This window comes from Miniopterus schreibersii (genome assembly GCF_964146895.1).
Source record: "Miniopterus schreibersii genome assembly, chromosome: 8".
Lineage (NCBI taxonomy): Eukaryota > Metazoa > Chordata > Mammalia > Chiroptera > Miniopteridae > Miniopterus > Miniopterus schreibersii.
In genome coordinates, this window is record NC_138109.1 from 71,382,914 (window position 1) to 71,397,086 (window position 14,173).

At 44.7% G+C, this 14,173-nt stretch overlaps 1 protein-coding gene and 1 pseudogene across 2 annotated transcripts in view; both read left to right on the forward strand.

Annotated features, from left to right (window-relative positions):
- NEDD9 (neural precursor cell expressed, developmentally down-regulated 9) overlaps window positions 1-14,173 on the forward strand; it is a 176,139-nt gene that overhangs the window by 76,866 nt on the left and 85,100 nt on the right. The gene's annotated exons all lie outside the window — the stretch shown is intronic.
- Window positions 1,222-3,759, forward strand: LOC308560383 (survival motor neuron protein pseudogene; annotated as a pseudogene). Its single transcript has 2 exons — window positions 1,222-1,252; window positions 2,846-3,759. The product of its transcript is annotated as a survival motor neuron protein pseudogene (transcript).

Sequence of the window (14,173 nt, forward strand, 5' to 3'; positions counted from 1 at the left end):
GATCAATGACTCTCTCATCATTGATGTTTCTATCTCTCTCTCTCCCTCTCCCTTTCTCTTTCTGAAATCAATGAAGATATATTTTTTTTAAAAAGTGTTTCCAAAAGGGAGTTAGCAAAAGCTGCTGAGAGGCTAAGATGGCATTGTTAACCTCTGCAATTTATTACCGGATTAAGTGAAATAAACACCTGGAACAGTGTGTTAAGGTGCTTCAAGCTGCAGGCCACATAGCAGGAATCTCAATTAAAACAGCTTAAGCAATAAGAATGTTTATCGTGTCACACGATACAGCACTGGAGGAAGAGTAGCTCGGAGTTTGGTTAGTTCATTGGCTCGATGATGTCTTCAAGGACTTTGTCTTTGGACTCAGCTATTCCCATAAAGGCAAGATGGCTGATGCGGCTCCAGATGTTATATTCTCTCACAGTGTCCAGAGGTGGGAGGAAGGGGACAGCCTTTTATTATGTCTCTTTTTAAGAGAGAGTAACCGGTACCAGCAGCCCCCCTGCAGAGCTCCCTTCCAGCAGGCTAGAACGTGGCACGCACCCATGCCTAACCTGATCCTACTGGGGAGAGTGGCCTAAGTCAACGTTCACGCCTTGGGGCTGAGGGACAGAGTCTCTGGATGGACAAAGCCATTCTGAGGAGAGGGCAAAGGCTCAGGATTCTGTGAGAGAAAGAATCAAAGGGGTGGTTCTTAGTTCCATGACCCATGCTGTCTGCAGCACAAGTGCTTGGCATTCTGGACGTGCCCTGTCCTCCACAGCAACGATACAGACATAGGAGGTTATGGACAAACATGCATCACCTCTCAGCGAAACGAGAGTGTTTCTCCTCAGGGTAGTGTTTGAGCAACTACTTAATTGCTCACCTGTGCCTTCTTTAGTGGCATAGAATCTGGTGTCAGAAGAGACCTTGAAAGTCCATGTAGTCTCAATATCAAATCCCCATGACTTTGTGTTAGACAAGGTCCCAGCAAAAACTACATGACATACTCAGATTATCTTAATTTAATAAGAACTCAGAGGATTCGAAGCCAGGACCAGCTCTGAGGGAGGACAGAGCACAGTGACATATAGAGTTATGCAGAGGCCAGGCTAGTACCAGAGAGGTCTCCCTATCACACATGGGCCAAGCGGCAGATAGATCTGGAGGATGGCCACCTGACAGGAGCTGAGACCTCTGTCAAGGGTCACAGTAAGCCCACAGCGACCTTGTAAGATGAGGGAGCCCATCAGTAGAGTCCCTACAGGTGAGAGTCTGGGGCACAGAGCAGGGCAGAGAAGGTTAGATGGTTCTGGAGGCACAAATAGAAGATATCCAACCTGCCCCCTGAGGGGAATCCAGCCACTACCGTGGTCCCTCATTTCATTTTGTGACAACTCTGGCTGCTGGGAAGTTCCTAGTCAGCCTAAGGGTTCCATACAGGATAGACCTAATACCTCATCCTCATGACAACACTACAAATAGAAGACAAGAGCCCACACATCTCACAGCCAAGTGCTGGAGCGGAAGTCACTGAGACTTCAGTTTAGTCCTTGATCCCAGTGTCCGATGGAGATTGGAGGTTAGGGTCTCCTCCTATCTTTTCCTTAGCACAGTGGTTCTTAAACAGGGGGGACTTCGCTCCCAGGAGATGTTGGCTGTCTGGAGACATTTTCATTGTCACAACTTGGGGGAGGGTTTACATGCTCCTGGCACCTAGTGTGTAGAAGCCAGGATGCTGCTAAACACCCTACAGTGCACAGCACAGCCCCACAACAAAGAAAAACGCCGTCCCAAATGCCAGTAGTGCCAAAGACGACAAACTCAGCAGGATCAGAGTCTGTGCCAGGCTGTTGTTGTAAGGCCTTCCAGAAACCATACCCTGAAGATCCCTCTGTATACCTGGGCTGAAATGTTTGTTTTCAGGGTGAACTAATAAAAAACAGCACTAGAGCCCTTTGAGAGCAGGGAGGGGAGGAGTCAGTGGGACCAGAGATGCGGGGCTGAGGCGGGTGAGCAGAGAGGGGCTCTTGGCTTACATTTGGAATGGCCGTTGTCAAGTTTCCCCTTGGTCAGCACCCCAACTTCTGGGCTACTGGTGGGGGGAAGAAGTGAGGCTAGGCTGCAGTGGACCAATGCCAGCCACTCAGCAGCCCACAAGCTCTCATCACGTCCCAGCATCAGCTTTTTTGCAGGCAAGCATGTAAACAAGACCAGCCAGGAGAAACATAAGAGCAGAATCAGAGTTGTCTGGTCTGCTGTCAGGAGCAGACTGTTGGAATATTCCAGCCCAGTCCGAGAGAAACAACCAAGCCTGACAACAGGAGGCCATGGGTCATGTTCAGATGCCCAGAGCCTGTGTTATTCTTGTGGGGGCACCTTCCCCAGAGGACCAGCGCAGGGACCATCCCATTTTACCGAGGCCTGGTGAGCTCCTGTGTTTGCCCAGCCACCCACGTCAGGTCTGGACAAGTTTTAAATGTCAATCGTGACCATGAATCAAGAGCAGGTGAATTAGCTTCTGCTAAAGGTCAGCAGGTAGGAATGTTTAATAACCATTTGCCTCATACGGCAATTTCTTTTATTTGGCATCTATAGATCAATAAGAATATTGTTTTTTAAGTGAATCTTCCAGATACCTGAAGTTTGCCTATTTAAGAATAGCTTTAATGATGTCATCTTTGGAGGTGAAAGCCTTTTTAAAAGGTATATATTTCCTTTGCTTCAGTAAACAAAGTATGTTGACATTCTACCTTTTAAAGTGACTCAGGGAGGCTCACAGCTTGTGGTGGCGATGGGGGGAGGAGGCAGCGGTGGCTGGTCACTGTGCAGGAGGACTCAGATCTGTGATGCAGTGCAGGCCAGAGTGACAATTCGGCCATGTGGGGTGATACCGCACTGGTCAAAGCTTAAAGCTGTGGCTTCATTTGAGCATGTGCTAAAGAACGGTGACATTTCTAAAGCTTCAGGTAAACCAAAAGTCACACCTAAAAGAAAACCTGCTAATAATGAAAGCAAAAAAAAAAAAAAATACCACAACTCCCTTGAAGCAGTGGAAAGTGGGTGACAAATGTTCTGCCACTTGGTCAGGAGGCGGCTGCATTTACCCAGCAACCATAGCTTCAGTTGACTGTAAGGGAGAGAACTGCTGTGGTTTCCACAGAATCCGGAAACAGAGGAGCAAAACCTGCCGGCTCTACTTTCCACAAGGCCTGAAGTCGCTAATAATACAGAACAGGGTGCTCTGGAGAGTGAAAATGAAAGTCCAATTTCAACAAATGACATGAGAACTCCTCCAGGTATCCTGAAAATGAACCAAATGACATCAAGGCAAAAGCTGCTCCCTGGAACTCTTCCCCCCCCCCGCCAGGCCAGGATCAGGACTGGGACCAGGAAAGCCAGGTCTCAAAGTCATCACCAGTCGTCCCACCGCCACCTCCCATATGTCCAGATTCCCTTGATGATCCTGACGCTTTGAAAAGTAGGTTAATCTCTTGGTGCATGAGTGGCTATCGTGCTGGTTACTATATGGGTGTCAAACAAAATCAAAAAGAAAGAAGGTGCTCACATTTTAATCCAGGAGCGGTTCATACAGCATTCTTTAATAGGTGCAGCTCTCTCCCCAGGAGCGGAGTATTTCGATGTGCCCCGGTCAGTGTGGACAAAGCTTGCCTCATTTTCTTCATGAACACCTGGCTGAGGGGCACGAACATCTGCATTTGCTTTTGTTGCATGTGGCTCATGCTTAATCAGCCAGGTGTTTCTAGGGAATAGTCATTTTGAATAATTGAACATGGAAATGTGAATGGTTACAAAAACTCAAAGTCACATCTAGTGGAGAAAAGTCAATCTGTCAATATCGCTATCAAGCCCATTTGTATATTGTAACTTTCTTAGTATGTTAAGCTTTTCATATATTAATACCTTTAAAAATAAATGACAAATTAAAAAAAAAAAAATGACCCAGGACAATTACTCTAATGTAATAATAAGAAAATAACAAGCTGTCCTCAGCCCCAGGAGCAATTTGCCCAGCATTAAGTGAACCCAGATCATGACCTTTTTCAAGGGGTGAGGAGGCTGTTCTTGCACAAACTTTCCATAGTTTCTCTTTAGCTCCTCCCTTTGTGTAGCCGTCAGCTGTTACTCTTTACTTATGCCACCAGGTCTATCCACCCGTAATCCTTGCCTTCTAGTAAAAGCTACTGTGGGCTAGGACAATGGTTCTCATTTTTTGACCACATGCTAAAATCTCCTGGGAGTTTAAAACATTATCAATTACTGCGTCCCATTTCCAGTGTTCTGATTTCATTTGTCTGGGGCATGGCCTGGGCACAGGGACAGTTTCAAACTCCCCAGGTGATTCTGTTGTGCAACCAAGGCTGAGAACCACTGGGGTGGGTATCTTATTAGAATGAAACATAACATAAGAGTTAATTATGACCTGAGAGGTTGTCCTATGAATAAGCTTCAGTGTATGAACTAATAAGCTTTAGTACATGAACTAGTATTAGAACTCTTTGCGTCTACTTTCTCAACCTTAGCTGTTCTCCAGGATGTGATGTGAGCTAGAAGAGAGGTAGGCTGGATCAGTGGTTAAGTGCTAGGAGTTTAGAGCTCAACTGCCTAGGTTCAAACCTTGACTCTGCCACTTACTGTGTTACCTTAGGCAAGTGTCTGAACCTTTCTGTGCCTCAGCCTCATCAATAAAATGTTGGGAGGATTAAACGGGATCATGCACACAAAGGACTGAGACTAGAGCCTGGCACAATGTCAGTGTTAGTTTTGGCAAAGGGCAAAATTCACTTCAGATGGTCAAGGTGGAGAGACAGAGGTGTGGGCAGGGCTAAGGGAGTAAACCATGGGTGTTGCAGAGACAATGGGAAGCTGGTGCCAGCCTAGGCGGGAAGGGGAAGAAGTAGTGTTGTGGGGACCCAGTGAAAGCTGAATCTACGGAAAGACACAGCAACTGCCATAGCTGACGCAAAGAAGCAGGGAGGGAGCAGGGAAAAGGCACCCTGACATTTCTCTCCTTCCAACCTCTGATCTCAGGGTCAGCCTCTCAGGGTCAGATCTCAGGATTAGCACAGAGCTAAGCACAAAAGAGGGGGAAGATGAATCTGCATGGGCAGGGAGGTAAACGGAGACTACCCAGCACAGTAAGTACCAGTGATTGTCACTTGAGCTGGGAAGTCATCGGAGAAAGCCCTTGTTGCCCTAGAGGGGGCAGACTTGACAGAGCAGAGCTGCAGAATCAGGAGAATCGACCTCAGGCCGCACTCTTTCTGGAGGAAAGATGCCCTGAGCGCAGACCTTTTGGGCCGAACTGAATGATTCAACATTGCTGCAGGCCAAATCCAATTTTTAAAATTGTCCTACGCTCGTCGGGTGTTTCAGGGCTTAGCGCAAAGCCCGTCACCCCTGTGGACTAGTTTGCGTTCCTGTCTGGGCCTTTCCCACTTGCTCCCCTTCCCTCCCGTCCACCTCTCAGGGCGGGGTGCCCCTGCGCCTCAGAGGACAGAGCTCCAGCCCCTGTCCTTCGCCAGCTGAAACACACTCCTAGGCCTGACTTGGGGCACACTTTGGAATTTTTCCTTCATCTCTTCCCCAGCCCCAAACACCACCTCCTCGCTCGTGAATGTTGACCTTTTGTGCAATAAACTGTTCAGCCTTCCAACCTCCCACTTTCTCCTTAAGTAGCCATTCTGGGCTGTGTTTACCTTCACCTTATAAACTGTCCTTGGAGCTTCATTCCCTGTCTCGTACTGAGTGGCATAAGTAGAAGCAGAAGCCCCTGCCTTCCAGGCGCTTCCGTTCCCAGTGTGAGGGGTGAGAGACCGCGCCAGGTTGGCAGGTGGTTCTCCCTGTAGGCACCCATGCACTGTGGTAGTTTCCTTTCCATGTTTTGCCACTGTGTCCTATCGCCAATGAAAATCATTAACTTTCAGATTTGCGCCTGGATGCTTCTGGAACTTTTCATACTGTGCTGATACACACGCGTGGTTGCACTGGAGACCCTGCCGTGACCCTATCTTCACTTATACCAGCAAGTTTTTTCCAGATTCTAAGATTAGATATTCCTTAACTAGATTTAATCAAACTAGGCATCCTATCACTTCATTATCTTTATTCCACATTCCTTTGGAGCCATGCTTTCCATCACATGCGCACATGATAATAGCCCTATTCCAAGCTATTCCCCTTTGGAAGCCTGGCAAGTGTTACTCTTGGGCTGTTCTGAGTAAAGAGAGAACATGAAACCCCTCCTGTTCCCTCCCCGGCCTTAGGCACCTGAAGCAACAGCACCATTATGTTGGTGCCAATGCCCAGAGAGAACTGGAAATGAAGGTAAAACAGGCCTGGTGAGATATGAGTTGGCAAGATTTTAGTTACTGATGTAGGCTCAGAGTGGGCTAGAATCATCAGTGGCAGAAACAGCATGTTCACTGAACACACAGATCGTGTGGATTCAATAAACCTCGCCCTCAAGGAGCTTGCACTTTAGATAAGGAGAGGGGATACCCCGCCCCCAATAATGCAGGCTGCCATAGGATGAGTGCCGGGTAAGTAGCATATAGATAATAACAATTGAATTGCACTTTAAAAATCTGTATTGCAAACATTTCCCTTAATCAAAAGTAATTTTCTACCTAGGTAATTTCCATTTCAATTGGTATTGGTGGGATTTTGACTATATTTCTTAATCCATCTTCGTTTCCACACACATAATTTTGGTGGCTGAGAAATGTCTCCCACTTCCAAATCTAGTGTGTTGTTTGACATTTTGAATTTATGACACATCCACAATTTTACTAAGGATTTGTTCATCTGTATCTAAAAACATGTCTTAAGATGATGTCTTTAGATTAAAATATTTTAAAATAGAAATTATGTAAAATTACTCCCAGACTCACCATGTGGGTAGGTTGCAGTGTATTCTTTATATTTTCAGTTACCATTTTTTCCAGGGTGGGTGCTACTTTAGCAGAGCCAATACTTCCAAGAAACACTGTGCCTCAGTTTTTCCACGTGTCACTAGCAAAAAGGTGACAAAGTCCAATACTGAGCAATATGAGTGATTTTGAAAGAAGCCTTGGCTTTTAGCTCGTAGCGATGAACGTTATTACAAATAAAGCATTAATTTGTCACAGTGACCCCTGCTCTGTCTCTGATGCGCCATCCATACCTCTATCACAGCCTCTCACACAATGTGCACATGGCGGCCTCGTCGCTGGGCGGTGCCCCCTTGCAGTGGGTCTTACGCAGCTTGGCATTTCCACCATGAAGCTCAGTGCTTTGTGCCCAGCAGCCCAGGGAAGGTGGACAAATGAATCGATCAGTAAGTGATTAATGGAAAAGTGATTAATGGAAAAAATGATAACTGAAAATATAAAGAATACACTTCAACCTACCCACATGGGAAGTCTGGGAGTAATTTTACAGAATTTTACATAATTAATGATTAAGGGAAATAATAGGCATTAATATTCTTGGAGAGCAGAAATAGGCATAGGAATAATTGTGAGAAAGGGAGGATGGTCTACAGTATTGATAACTTTCCCTAGCAGAGGGCCCAGAGTGTGGCACCAGCCATACCTACTTTTGCCCTGAGGAGCTGATGACTGAGCTGGTGACTGGGGTAACCCTCCCCAGTCTGGGGAAAGATCTGGGGGGCAGGGCCTTCATTGCCCTTCATAAAACATGGCAGAGACTCTCCCTTGGGTTGGGGCGATCTAGATAAGGACCAGACTACTCAACCTCATATCATTTCCCTTTTCAATAAATGCTCTATTACTGCTCCCATAAAACTAAAAGACCAGGTTGTACATAAACTAAGGTATGTTCAGAAAGCTCCTAACAAGTAGTAACTCAAACTCTAAACTGCTTCTCAGGCTTGAAGCAGAAAGAGTTGAAGAATTTGGTCTCAAAAGACATTGGGATTTTGCTTGGAATACATTTCTAGCAAATTGTCAAGGACAATAAGCCCTGTAGTGTGTAGTGTTTTGTGATTTAACTGGAGTCTGTGGCTAAATTCCATCATTAGAAAGGGGGGAAGCACATTTGGATACTGAAGTGTCATTAACATAGTCAACCTCAACTCTTGGCTTAACTTGGAAAAGTGCTAGTGGAGATGGAAGGGACCCAACATAAGCCAACAGAACATTTAAGCATCCCTCTCCCACATATCCTAATATCTCTCACCAGATATTAGGATCCATCCACGGAGGTCAGGTTGTCTAGATGAAAAGAGTAATTTTCTCAGGAACAACCCCATATTGAACAATGTGCTAAGAACCACTCTCAGGTGTTGTACAGGTCACGGGTTGCAATTCTGCCTCCAGTTGAATAAACAATGCGTAGAGTCACTTGGGCCTTGACAACACATACTCCAACCTCAAATAAATGACGTCATACTGAGTCTCTGGCGGGACAGCAGGTGGGGACTGTGTAAACGGTAGTACACACGAACAGAGATAAGCATAGTCACGGGCAGTGACACCTCCGCTTCAGTGGCTCAGTGAGTTACGTGTCACAACTCAGGTTGCCCTTGGCTTTATGCAAATTCAACCTTTAATACACTCATCTTATAGAAAATAAATTCGAGAGGGATTATTTATTTACAAACTATTTTTTCACTTAACCAAAGTCTAGGAGTTATAATAACTTTTTAAATTTCAACTTACACATTATCAAGAATATATCTATTAAAAACTACACTTGCTAAAAGAAAGGTAGGTAAGTAATCACATGACTATTTAATTCACAATATCATATCTTGGATGCTCCTCTCAATAAACCTTCACCTTTATTACTCCTAAGAAACCACTTTCATGACGTTAAATTAGGCAACAATTAAGCAATAGGAATGTCCCCAGCATAGAGCCAGCAGTGCCTCTGATGATCTGTTGATAATGCAGACTGGAGGACAAGGACTGCTCTGTGACAGATCTGCTCAATCACCAGAATCCACGGCTGTGGGAGTCAGCGTTTGGCATAGACAGGCCAATGGTTTCAGGGTCAAGGGAGAAGTGATTAATTAAACTGGGGGGAAGAGAAATGAAATCCAGCAGGCAGCTATGAAGACCCAGTAAGATCAGCAATCTAGTATCTGTACGGGTAAACAGTGCTCCCCTTTGCATTGCAGAGTGTGCAATGAGGTGTGAATAGGATGAAGCCAGAAATAAAGAAATGATGCTTTCCACTGCACTTGGAGAGTGCTTTTCTCTCCCTAGCTTGGAGACTCCTCCACAGACTCATTACTTGGGCTTCCTCCCGGATTACACACCACCAGGGTCTGTGGAAGCCAAGGCCAGTGCAAGGGAGAGGTAAGGGCCCAGGCAACCTGGGCCTAGGGAGGAAGAAAACACACTTAGGTGAAAAATGGAATTTAGTGACCTTGAAGTAAATTCATCAGACGATGGCATTCTCCTCCCTCTTTTTGCCCAGTGCTCACTTATCCAACCTTAATTTAAAACACTGCAATGAAAGGCCAGACTAAGAAGCAAATCTAGATCAACCTGCATTCAATTGTGCTGTAGCAAGAAACCTTAAAAGCTGGAAGTGGTCATTTTGTTTTGTTTTAATTTTTTAAAAAATCATAGCTTTAGTTAAGTGTTGAATGTTAATATAAAATCTTGCACCCAGTCACACCTTCCTTCCACTGGGCTTTGGCAGGTAGGAGAAGCCACATTTTGTGACCGATGAAGGAAGATTGGAGGCTGGAGGGAATGACTAGACCTAATTTGTTTGGGGGGCATAAAGAGCAATCTACGAGACATGGTAGAAAGAAGGAAGGGCCAGCGGGAGGAGACAGACGGGGGGTCTCCTGCTTTGCCGTGCTAGTGTTTCACTGGGCTGAGCTCTGATATGACAGCTACCTTCTATAGTCGAGCCACCTAAGAAGTGCTTGGGAACGATCTCAGTAGGAGAACCAGCCAGAGATATGCTTGAAAGGAAGGGCTGCTCCTCACTGCTTATTGTGGTTTCACAACACGAGCCTGGTTTATATAGCAGCGGCAGGAAGGCTCTGTATGATTCTGTCATACTTAAGCTATGCGTGTGTTTATCATTTCCTTACCAACAACAGCTGGAGAAATGGCTAAGTGAGACTGGGGAGGAGGGGAGGCAGATGGAGGGGAATCAAAACATTGGAACGGATGGCCTCCCCCTTCCCTGACACACGAAGCTCCAGATCCAGTCAGATGTAATTGGTGTCCAAGTGTCGTGACTCCGCATGTTTCCTTCCAGACACAGAAGCGAGGGTGGAAGTAAAGCAGGACTGTGAAATGAAGCCGAGGAAGCCTAAGACTTCTTACCTTGATGTCTTAACATTCTGGGGAGTATTTACCCCCCCACTCCATGCTGGGCCCTTTAATTTGCCAGTGCAGCCATTTAACTGTTTAGAATGCACCCATTGGCCTTTCTCTTGGGGGGCCCATGGAGCTCAGATTGCACCTGCTAACTGGTAAGAGCCAGACCCAGGTATGCTACCGAATCATTCTGCAACCTGGGACAGGCCCACACAGCCTGGGCAGGTCTTTCCGTCCTGCCGAAGGCTGCTAAAGCGGGGAAAACAAGCCCCAAAGGATTCCAGACTCTTAGGAACAGGTCCACCAAGAGCTAGCTCTACATGATGACTGCTTCTCACCAGCGTGTCATTGCTGTGCTGTTACCTCAGCTTGCAATGCCCTTTCTCCAGGCCCCCGTCCACCCATCCCAATCTCCCCTGACATCTAATCCTTCTTTCTTCTCCCCTACTCAGTCGAGGTATTGCCTCCTCCTAGAAGTCTTCCCTGAAATCCTCAAGCAATTCTCTTCCACTGACTTTCCTCTTTGGATTCCAAAATATATCTTTGGGTTCGTCTGTCCAAGTAGACTGAAAATATTTTGGAAGCAGGAGTAATGTCTTTTCCATCTTTGTGTCTCTAACCCTAACCCCCATGGTAGGTGCCCAGCTAATGAGTAACACTGACATATATCTACAGCCACTTTACTAAACCAGTGGTGCAATAAGGGCAGTTTGAATTCATCTATGGCTCTCTTAGTCCCAGAGCCTCCATCCAGTCACTGGGCCCAAGGCAGGTGTCTCACAATATACACACCACACACAGTGGGCAACAGTAGGTTTACAGTTGTGAGTACACGAAACACGGCATTTATTCCTGCTTCATTATTTATTAATTATTGTATTATTTTCCATACGAGCAACTGCAAACCCACTTTTGCCCCACCCTGTATTCAGAAGGGGAGACAGAACACTGGAAGGTGAAAGATAACTGTACCTGAATTTACTGTTGCAAGGTGTGAGTGCTGGGTCCCTCTCGGGTGAATGGTAGGATACATGTTTGTGTTGTACATACAGTTAGAAAGCTGTAGTCCTGCACTAGCCTCCACTGGGCCCCCTGAAGGACGAGAGCATCGAAGACCACACGGGTTTCAGGTTGTGCTCCTCTACTCCTGAGGCTCGGGCAGGTTGCTAAGTCGGCATTGTACTTGAGTACTTTGAGGATTCCTCCGAATCCATTTCTTTTAGTCCCTCCTGAATGTCATGGGGAAATTCAGCAGAGAAAACCGTTAGGCTACGGGCCTGAGGGACTCCTGACACGCTCAGCTCACTGCTAGATACAGACAAGCGTTTTTCCCGAGTGTAGAATGAACAACGAGGACAATCATATCAGGAGCGAAGGACCCCTTCCCGAGCGCCTTATTCGTTAGGTCAGCTCATTAAGTGAACCTCATTAAGTCCCTAGGATCCTTCCCGCCCAGGAATGCAGATGTGGCCCTGCTCGGGGTGTTGTGTTCAGGATAAAGTTAAGTTTTCTAGAGTTTCCTGGCTTCACAGCCGCATCACGGGAGGCTGATAAGCCGTGGCCAAGGCTGTTCAAGGTCTCCAGCTGCCCTGAGAGTGTCTGCTTGTTTATTTTAGGTAGATAAGTGTTGCTATTACTCCTGGGAGGGTAGGAAATGCCGGGGGCTAGAGATCACTGGAGACTTTAAATTAGAGCAGTGTGAAGAGATGTTGGAATCCCTGGCACATTAAAAAGGGGGAGAGGGAGAAGTTACACATTCAGCATTTGGTGATACTGTAATTACGGCTCCCGTTAAGAGCAGTTAATAACCACTTACTATTTTGTAACCTAAGGGTAATGAACACTGAGGCTTTGCTTGTTAACTGAAGTTGACAGAATGCTAGAAAGAGCCTCATGGCACACCCCTTACATCAAGGGAGTATTTTCTCTTTGTTTATCAATAAGGGAGTGTTTATTTATTTTTTTATGGTTTACTATAGGTTTAAGTCATAGGAAACAAAGAGATTATTCTCAGGAATACCCTCAGGGGGAAATGTCCAGCATTATCTCAGTACTTAACCTGCCACAAACCAGGTAATAAGTGATCCATTTTGCTATCATAGTCTGGATGTATCCCTAGAAATAACAACTGACCAAATCAAGCAGGACAGCTATGATCTCTCAGTCTTCTTCCCAAAGTTCTCATCAGCTCTCTAAATAGCCTAAGACACCAGAGAAGGTCAAAAACAATTAGTTCAAATTGTTCACAGCAACAAGAAGAATGCCCCCGACCTTAGAGAGAGCACAAGACAGAACTATAGGAGCAGAGGTTCCATCGAAGGTTATTTAAAGACCAGAAGGTCTATCCCACAATGTCATCACTTACTTCTCCCCTGCCCAAAACCTTCAATAGATAACCACTCTGTAGTGAATGGGTTAGGTTCACTGAATTACAATTAAATTCCGATGCTTGCGTTTGCATTAAATATTAAAACTAGAAAAGAACACTACTTTTGCAGGATAGGATATGCTGGGGACATTTCTTTAATTTGGGCTCTTTTTTTAAGTTTGCAAATTCTAATTTCAATTTTCAGCTTTACTAAAATTCTCATAAAAAAGCAAAATTTCTCTTCCTAATGTGGACATAAGAATGTCCAAACCTGTAGAAAATGTTTATGAGTTTATTAGAGTTTATTTGAGCCAAACGAAGAACATGCCTGGAAGGAAGACCTCAACAGACTGAGAAAAATGCTTCCCAGATGACAGTTTGCAGTTTCTTTTATACACTGGGAATTAAGAAAGGAAAGTAAGGCAGATTACATGAACTGAAGGCTATAAGAATGTGAGAGGAAGCAAGGCAGGGGCATCTCTATGACTGGGTTACAGATCATTAACAATATTATGTGCTCTTTTGAGGGCGGTTACTCTTCAGAAGGGTCTGAAAAAGGCATTTCAAAGGCATGTTAACCTAGATGCACTGAAACAATGGACTGGACTTGCTTAAGGCAAAGATAACCTTTTTCTAAAGAAGTTATATGCCTGGGACTTGACCACCCACCATGACCTGCCCAGTTAGGATTTCATGATCACATCACCCTGTGAGGTTACTTTAGGTTAGATTTATTACAGAGGTCCTTTTTTACCCACACAAATTTCAAGTAGATTTAAATATCTCTGAAACTAGAGTAAGAACACAAAATCTAATATAGTGGTTCCATTTCAGTCATTTGAAATAAATATAAATTTAGCTCCTTTTCCCAATTACTGGAAAATTCTTTATTATCATTAAAAGCCAACAACTTTTATTTTTAAATTTTATTTTTAAATTACAGTTTACCTTCAGTATCATTTTGCATTAGTTTCAGGTGTACAGCCTAGTGGTATAACAATCATATACTTCACAAATTGGTCTCCCTGGTATTTCAAGTACCCACTTGGCACCATACATAGTTACTACAATATAATTGTCTATATTACTTATGCTTTACTTTACATCCTTGGAACTATTTTGTGATTAATGATTTGTAATTCTTTATCCCCTCACTTTTTTCACCCAATCCCCCAACCCCCCTTGCCTCTGGCAACCATCAGACTGTTCTCTGTGTCTATGAGTCTGTTTCTGTTGTGTTTGTTCATTTATTTTTATCTTTAGATTCCAAATATAAGTGAAATCACTTGATATTTTTCTTTCTCTGTTTGATTTATTTCACTTATCATAATACTCTCTAGGTCCATCTATGCTGTCACAAATGGTAAGATTTTTTTTTTATGACCAAGTAATATTCCATTGTATATATGTACCACAACTTCTTTATCCACTCCTCTGTTGATGGGCACTTGGGTTGCTTCAATATCTTGGCTATTGTAAATACTGCTGCAATGAACATAGGGGTGCATAT